The following is a 9,004-nucleotide window of genomic DNA, read 5'->3' as shown; positions in this document are numbered from 1 at the left end:
AACCAGTACTACGCGTATATAATTACGCTCTAGAAATACCATGGGCATAGGGGAAGGGGCGCGACCACGGCAGGCCCAGAATGCGGCTCAACCGCACCAGGGGCTGCATATTGTGTCATCTTTTTTTCTCCTTCTTTTCAGGACTCCGTTCTCAAGAAGCCCTATCTGGCAGTAGAATCTCCGAACACACGATGCAACAGCCAGGGAAGCGGAAAGCTACGTCGAGTGTCCAGGTGGTCTCTATAACGAGCAATATACTTGTTTCACATATCATCCCGCAGCTCGCTCCTGGAGGGGGACATGTCAAATAGTCCCGTCCCTTGCTTATCGCACTATTTGTATTGTTCTGCTTTTACCGTAGCCTTTTTGAATAAACAATGTATAGCTTTTGCCTATTATTGCATTTCCCTTTTTTTATTTTATCTATATATGTTCACTTATGACATGTTGCACCCGTACACTTTGGTACGGCCAAATACACGAGGGGCTTAAGTACCCCAAAATATGGTGTGATAAGTCCGAACACTTTCACAAGTGCGGCACCTTGAACTTATAGCATTATATGCCTCGGCTCCGAATCATGTCTTGGGTCAATAGTTGGGTTTGCCCGGCTCCCATGTTTTGGTACCTTACGTTCCATTCTATCGGCTAAGGTAGCGCTGGGAGAACCACTGCGATTGTGCCCCGGTTGAGCTGGGTTAGGCACCTCAGTGGAGAAAGCTAAAACTGACGGTCATGATAGGGCGAGAGCCGGTCGCTGTTCGAGAGGTTTTCGAGTCCCTAAAGACTTATGTCGCCTAGAGCGAGGAGTCGGCTTTGTCCGACCCAGGCGTGGATAGCGCCCCAAATTCGGTCTTCCGAATACTAGGGGCTTCGCCGAAATTTAAAATTATAGAATTCTATGGCTAAGTGAGAGTGTTCAAGCATTATAGTCCGGTTGCCTTGTTCGTTGCGTTGAGCGCCTCCCTTGAAGGACCCAAGAATGGGAAAAAGAGCGCTCAAGTTTACCCGAACACCCCAGCACTCGTGGCATGGGGGCAGAAGCCGACGACTCGCCATCTCTCAAATTTAATCAACGGCCGCACGGAAGGTAATATTTTAAATTCACAAGCGTTGCTTAGCGAATATGAACAAGTTTTCAAGCGTACGTGATAACAAATGCGAGTTTACTCAAAAATTACATCTTTGGAGCATTCACCCATCAGGACGCCCTCATAATACATCTCGGGCTTGCGATACTCCCTGCCCGGCGGTGGTCTGTCCGTCACAAGCTTCTCAGCGTCCATCTTTCCCCAGTGCACTTTTGAAGGAAATATGCCCTAGAGGCAATAATAAAGTTATTATTTATTTCCTTATTTCATGATAAATGTTTATTATTCATGCTAGAATTGTATTAATCGGAAACATAATACATGTGTGAATACATAGACAAACAGAGTGTCACTAGTATGCCTCTACTTGACTAGCTCGTTAATCAAAGATGGTTATGTTTCCTAACCATGAACAAAGTGTTGTTATTTGATTAACGAGGTCACATCATTAGTTGAATGATCTGATTGACATGACCCATTCCATTAGCTTAGCACCCGATTGTTTAGTATGTTACTATTACTTCCTTCATGACTTATACATGTTCCTATGACTATGAGATTATGCAACTCCCGTTTGCCGGAGGAACACTTTGGGTGCTACCAAACGTCACAACGTAACTGGGTGATTATAAAGGAGCATTACAGGTGTCTCCAAAGGTAGATGTTGGGTTGGCGTATTTCGAGATTAGGATTTGTCACTCCGATTGTCGGAGAGGTATCTCTGGGCCCTTTCGGTAATGCACATCACATAAGCCTTGCAAGCATTGCAACTAATGAGTTAGTTGCGAGATGATATATTACGGAACGAGTAAAGAGACTTGCCAGTAACAAGATTGAACTAGGTATTGGATACCGACGATCGAATATCAGGCAAGTAACATACCGATGACAAAGGGAACAACGTATGTTGTTATGCGGTCTGACCGATAAAGATCTTCGTAGAATATGTAGGAGCCAATATGGGCATCCAGGTCCCGCTATTGGTTATTGACCGAAGACGTGTCTCGGTCATGTCTACATTGTTCTCGAACCCGTAGGGTCCGCACGCTCAAGGTTTCGATGACAGTTATATTATGAGTTTATGAGTTTTGATGTACCAAATGAGTTCGGAGTCCCGGATGTGATCACGGACATGACGAGGAGTCTCGAAATGGTCGAGACATAAAGATTGATATATTGGAAGCCTATGTTTGGACATCGGAAGTGTTCCGGGTGAAATCGGGATTTTACCGGGTTACCGGGAGGTTACCGGAACCCCCCGGGAGCCATATGGGCCTTCATGGGCCTTAGTGGAAAGGTGAAAGGGCTGCCCACAAGGGCTGCGCGCCTCCCCCCTTCCCCTAGTCCTATTAGGACTAGGAGAGGTGGCCGGCCACCCCTCTCCCTCTTTCCCCTCCGAGGAATCCTAGTTGGACTAGGATTTGGGGGGGGGGGGAATCCTACTCCCAGAGGGAGTAGGACTCTCCTGCGCCTCCCCTCCTTGGCCGGCCAGCCCTCCCCCTTGGCTCCTTTATATACGGAGGCAGGGGACACCTCTAGACAGACAAGTTGATCCACGCGATCTATTCCTTAGCCGTGTGCGGTGCCCCCTGCCACCATATTCCTCGATAATACTGTAGCGGAGTTTAGGCGAAGCCCTGCTGCTGTAGTTCATCAAGATCGTCACCACGCCGTCGTGCTGACGGAACTCTTCCCCGACACTTTGCTGGATCGGAGTCCGGGGATCGTCATCGAGCTGAACGTGTGCTCGAACTCGGAGGTGTCGTAGTTTCGGTGCTTGATCGGTTGGATCGTGAAGACGTACGACTACTTCCTCTACGTCGTGTCATCGCTTCCGCAGTCGGTCTGCGTTGGGTACGTAGACAACACTATCCCTCTCATTGCTATGCATCACCATGATCTTGCGTGTGCGTAGGAATTTTTTTGAAATTACTACGTTGCCCAACAGTGGTATCAGAGCCTAGGTTTTTATGGTTTGATGTTATTTGCACGAGTAGAACACAAGTGAGTTGTGGGCGATATAAGTCATACTGCCTACCAGCATGTCATACTTTGGTTCGGCGGTATTGTTGGACGAGACGACCCGGACCAACATTACGCGTACGCTTATGCGAGACCGGTTTCCCCGACGTGCTTTGCACATAGGTGGCTTGCGGGCGACTGTCTCTCCAACTTTAGTTGAACCAAGTGTGGCTACGCCCGGTCCTTGCGAAGGTTAAAACGGAGTCTATTTGACAAACTATCATTGTGGTTTTGATGCGTAGGTGAGATTGGTTCTTGCTTAAGCCCGTAGCAGCCACGTAAAACTTGCAACAACAAAGTAGAGGACGTCTAACTTGTTTTTGCAGGGCATGTTGTGATGTGATATGGTCAAGGCATGATGCTGAATTTTATTGTATGAGATGATCATGTTTTGTAACCGAGTTATCGGCAACTGGCAGGAGCCATATGGTTGTCGCTTTATTGTATGCAATGCAATCGCGATGTAATGCTTTACTTTATTACTAAACGATAGTGATAGTCGTAGAAGCATAAGATTGGCGAGGCGACAACGATGCTATGATGGAGATCAAGGTGTCGCGCCGGTGATGATGGTGATCATGACGGTGCTTCGAAGATGGAGATCACAAGCACAAGATGATGATGGCCATATCATATCACTTATATTGATTGCATGTGATGTTTATCTTTTTATGCATCTTATCTTGCTTTTATTGACGGTAGCATTATAAGATGATCTCTCACTAAATTATCAAGAAGTGTTCTCCCTGAGTATGCACCGTTGCCAAAGTTCGTCGTGCCCAGACACCACGTGATGATCGGGTGTGATAAGCTCTACGTCCATCTACAACGGGTGCAAGCCAGTTTTGCACACGCAGAATACTCAGGTTAAACTTGACGACCCTAGCATATGCAGATATGGCCTCGGAACACGGAGACCGAAAGGTCGAGCGTGAATCATATAGTAGACATGATCAACATAACGATGGTCTCCATTGAAAACTACTCCATCTCACGTGATGATCGGTCATGGTTTAGTTGATTTGGATCACGTAATCACTTAGAGGATTAGAGGGATGTCTATCTAAGTGGGAGTTCTTAAGTAATATGATTAATTGAACTTAAATTTATCATGAACTTAGTCCTGGTAGTATTTTGCAAATTATGTCGTAGATCAATAGCTCGTGTTGTTGCTTCCCTGTGTTTATTTTGATATGTTCCTAGAGAAAATTGTGTTGAAAGATGTTAGTAGCAATGATGCGGATTGGATCCGTGATCTGAGGTTTATCCTCATTGATGCACAGAAGAATTATGTCCTTGATGCACCGCTAGGTGACGGACCTATTGCAGGAGCAGATGCAGACGTTATGAACGTTTGGCTAGCTCAATATGATGACTACTTGATAGTTTAGTGCACCATGCTTAATGGCTTAGAATCGGGACTTCAAAGACGTTTTGAACGTCATGGAGCATATGAGATGTTCCAGGAGTTGAAGTTAATATTTCAAGCAAATACCCGAGTTGAGAGATATGTAGTCTCCAACAAGTTCTTTAGCTAAAAGATGGAGGAGAATCGCTCAACTAGTGAGCATGTGCCCAGATTGTCTGAGTACAACAATCGCTTGAATCAAGTGGGAGTTAATCTTCCAGATAAGATAGTGATTGACAGAATTCTCTAGTCACCATCACCAAGTTAGTAGAACTTCGTGATGAACTATGATATGCAAGGGATAACGGAAACGATTCCCAAGCTCTTCGTAATGCGGAAATTGACGAAGGTAGAAATCAAGAAAAACATCAAGTGTTGATGGTAGACAAGACCACTAGTTTCAAGAAAAGGGCAGAGGGAAGAAGGGGAACTTCAAGTAGAACGGCAAGCAAGTTGCTGCTCAAGTGAAGAAGCCCACGTCTGGTCCTAATCCTGAGACTAAGTGTTTCTACTGCAAAGGGACTGGTCACTGGAAGCGGAACTACCCCAAGTGATTGGCAGATAAGAAGGATGGCAAAGTGAACATAAGTATATTTGATATACATGTTATTGATGTGTACTTTACTAGTGTTTATAGTGACCCCTCAGTATTTGATACTAGTTCAGTTGCTAAGATTAGTAACTCGAAACGGGAGCTGCAGAATAAACAGAGACTAGTTAAGGGTAAAGTGACGATGTGTGTTGGAAGTGGTTCCAAGATTGATATGATCATCATCGCACACTCCCTATACTTTCGGGATTAGTGTTGAACCTGAATAAGTGTTATTTGGTGTTTGCATTGAGCATGAATATGATTTGATCATGTTTATTGTAATACGGTTATTCATCTAAGTAAGAGAATAAATTGTTGTTCTGTTTACATGAATAAAACCTTATATGGTTACACACCCAATGAAAATAGTTCGTTGGATCTCGATCATAGTGATACACATAATCATAATATTGAAACCAAAAGATGCATAGTTAATAATGATAGTGCAACTTATTTGTGGCACTGCCGTTTAGGTCATATTGGTGTAAAGCGCATGAAGAAACTCCATGCTGATGGGATTTTGGAATCACTTGATTATGAATCACTTGATGCTTGCGAACCATGCCTTTTGGGCAAGATGAGTGAAACGCCGTTCTCCAGAACAATGAAGTAAGCAACAGATTTGTTGGAGATCATACATACTGATGTATGTGGTCCGATGAATATTAAGGCTTGCAGCAGGTATCATTATTTTTTGACCTTCACAGATGATTTGAGCAGATATGGGGATATCTACTTGATGAAACATAAGTCTGAAACATTTGAACAGTTCAAAGAATTTCAGAGTGAAGTGAAAAATCATCGTAACAAGAAAATAAAGTTTCTACGATCTTATTGTAGAGAAGAGTATTTGAGTTACGAGTTTGGTCTTCAGTTAAAACAATGTGGAATAGTTTCACAAACTCATGCCACATGGAACACCACAGCATAATGGTGTGTCCGAGCGTCATAACCGTACTTTATTGGATATAGTGCAATCTATGATGTCTCTTACCGATCTACCACTATCTTTTTGGGGTTATGCATTAGAGACAGTTGCATTCACGTTAAATAGGGCACCATCTAAATCCGTTGAGACGACACCATATGAACTATGGTTTGGCAAGAAACCTAAGCTGTCGTTTCTTAAAGTTTGGGGTTGTGATGCTTATATGAAAAGGTTTCATCCTAATAATCTCAAACCCAAATTGGAGAAATGTGTCTTCATAGGATATCCAAAGGAAACTATTGGATACACCTTCTATCACAGATCCGAAGGCAAGACTTTTGTTGCTAAATTCGGAAACTTTCTTGAGAAGGAGTTTCTCTCGAAAGAAGTGAGTGGGAGGAAAGTAGAACTTGACGAGGTAACTATACCTGCTCCCTTGTTGGAAAATAGTACATCACAGAAAACTGTTTTTGCGACACCTACACCAATAAGTGAGGAAGTTAATGATAATGATCATGAAACTTCAGAACAAGATGCTACTGAACCTCGTAGATCAACCAGAGTAAAATCCGTACCAGAGTGGTACGGTAATCCAGTTCTGGAAGTCATGCTACTAGATCATGATGAACCTATGAACTATGAAGAAGCGATGGTGAGCCCAGATTCCGCAAAGTGGCTTGAAGCCATGAAATCTGAGATATGATCCATGTATGAGAACAAAGTATGGACTTTGATGGATTTGCCCGATGATCAGCAAGCCATATAAAATAAATGGATCTTCAAGAGGAAGACGGACGCTGAGAGTAGTGTAACTATCTACAAAGCTAGAATTGTCGCAAAAGGTTTTCGACAAGTTCAAGGTGTTGACTACGATGAGAGTTTCTCACTCGTATCTATGCTTAAGTCTGTCCGAATCATGTTAGCAATTGCCGCGTTTTATGAAATCTGGCAAATGGATAAACAAAACTACATTCCTTAATGGATTTACTAAAGAAGAGTTGTATATGATGCAACTAGAAGGTTTTGTCGATCCTAAAGGTGTTAACTAAATATGCAAGCTCCAGCGATCCATCTATGGACTGGTGCAAGAATCTCGGAGTTGGAATATACGCGTTGATAAGTTGATCAAAGCATATAGTTTTATACAGACTTGCGGTGAAGCCTGTATTTACAAGAAAGTGAGTGGGAGCACTACAACATTTCTGATAAGTATATGTGAATGACATATTGTTGATCGGAAATAATGTAGAATTATTTTGCAAAGCATAAAGGAGTGTTTGAAAGGAATTTTCCAAAGAAAGACCTCGGTGAAGCTGCTTACATGTTGAGTATCAAGATCTATAGAGATAGATCAAGACACTTGATAAGTTTTTTCAATGAGTACATACCTTGACAAGATTTTGAAGTAGTTCAAAATGGAACAGTCAAAGAAAAGGTTTCTTGCCTGTGTTACAAGGTGTGAAGTTGAGTAAGACTCAAAGCCCGACCACGGCAGAAGATAGAAAGAGAATGAAAGTCATTCCCTATGCCTCAATCATAGGTTCTATAAAGTATGCCATGCTGTATACCAGATCTATTGTATGCCCTACCACTGAGTTTGGCTAGGGAGTACGATAGTGATCTAGGAGTAGATCATTGGACAGCGGTCAAAATTATCCTTAGTGGAATAAGGATATGTTTCTCGATTATGGAAGTGAAAAAGGTTCGTCGTAAAGGGTTACGCCGATGCAAGTTTGACACTAATCTAGATGACTCTCAGTCTCGGTCTAGATACATATTGAAAGTGGGATCAATTAGCTAGAGTAGCTTCATGCAGAGCATTGTTGACATAGAAATTTGCAAAATACATGCTGATCTGAATGTGGCAGACCCGTTGACTAAGATTCTCTCACAAGCAAAACATGATCACACCTTAGTACTCCTTGGGTGTTAATCACATAGCGATGTGAACTAGATTACTGAATCTAGTAAACCCTTTGGATGTTGGTCACATGGCGATGTGAACTATGGGTGTTAATCACATGATGATGTGAACTATCGATGTTAATCACATGGTGATGTGATCTAGATTATTGACTCTAGTGCAAGTGGGAGACTGAAGGAAATATGCCCTAGAGGCAATAATAAAGTTATTATTTATTTCCTTATTTCTTGATAAATGTTTATTATTCATGCTAGAATTGTATTAATCAGAAACATAATACATGTGTGAATACATAGACAAACAGAGTGTCACTAGTATGCCTCTACTTGACTAGCTCGTTAATCAAAGATGGTTATGTTTCCTAACCATGAACAAAGTGTTGTTATTTGATTAACGAGGTCACATCATTAGTTGAATGATCTGATTGACATGACCCATTCCATTAACTTAGCACCCGATCGTTTAGTATGTTGCTATTGCTTCCTTCATGACTTATACATGTTCCTATGACTATGAGATTATGCAACTCCCGTTTGCCGGAGGAACACTTTGGGTGCTACCAAACGTCACAACGTAACTGCGTGATTATAAAGGAGCATTAAAGGTGTCTCCAATGGTAGATGTTGGGTTGGCGTATTTCGAGATTAGGATTTGTCACTCCGATTGTCGGAGAGGTATCTCTGGGCCCTCTCGGTAATGCACATCACATAAGCCTTGCAAGCATTGCAACTAATGAGTTAGTTGCGAGATGATGTATTATGTAACGAGTAAAGAGACTTGCCAGTAACGAGATTGAACTAGGTATTGGATACCGACGATCGAATATCGGGCAAGTAACATACCGATGACAAAGGGAACAACGTATGTTGTTATGCGGTCTGACCGATAAAGATCTTCGTAGAATATGTAGGAGCCAATATGGGCATCCAGGTCCCGCTATTGGTTATTGACCGAAGACGTGTCTCGGTCATGTCTACATTGTTCTCGAACCCGTAGGGTCCGCACGCTTAAGGTTTCAATGACAGTTATATTATGAGTT

The sequence above is a fragment of the Triticum aestivum genome, chromosome 5B (genome assembly GCF_018294505.1).
Source record: "Triticum aestivum cultivar Chinese Spring chromosome 5B, IWGSC CS RefSeq v2.1, whole genome shotgun sequence".
Taxonomy (NCBI): domain Eukaryota; kingdom Viridiplantae; phylum Streptophyta; class Magnoliopsida; order Poales; family Poaceae; genus Triticum; species Triticum aestivum.
This window is presented reverse-complemented; position numbering follows the sequence as displayed.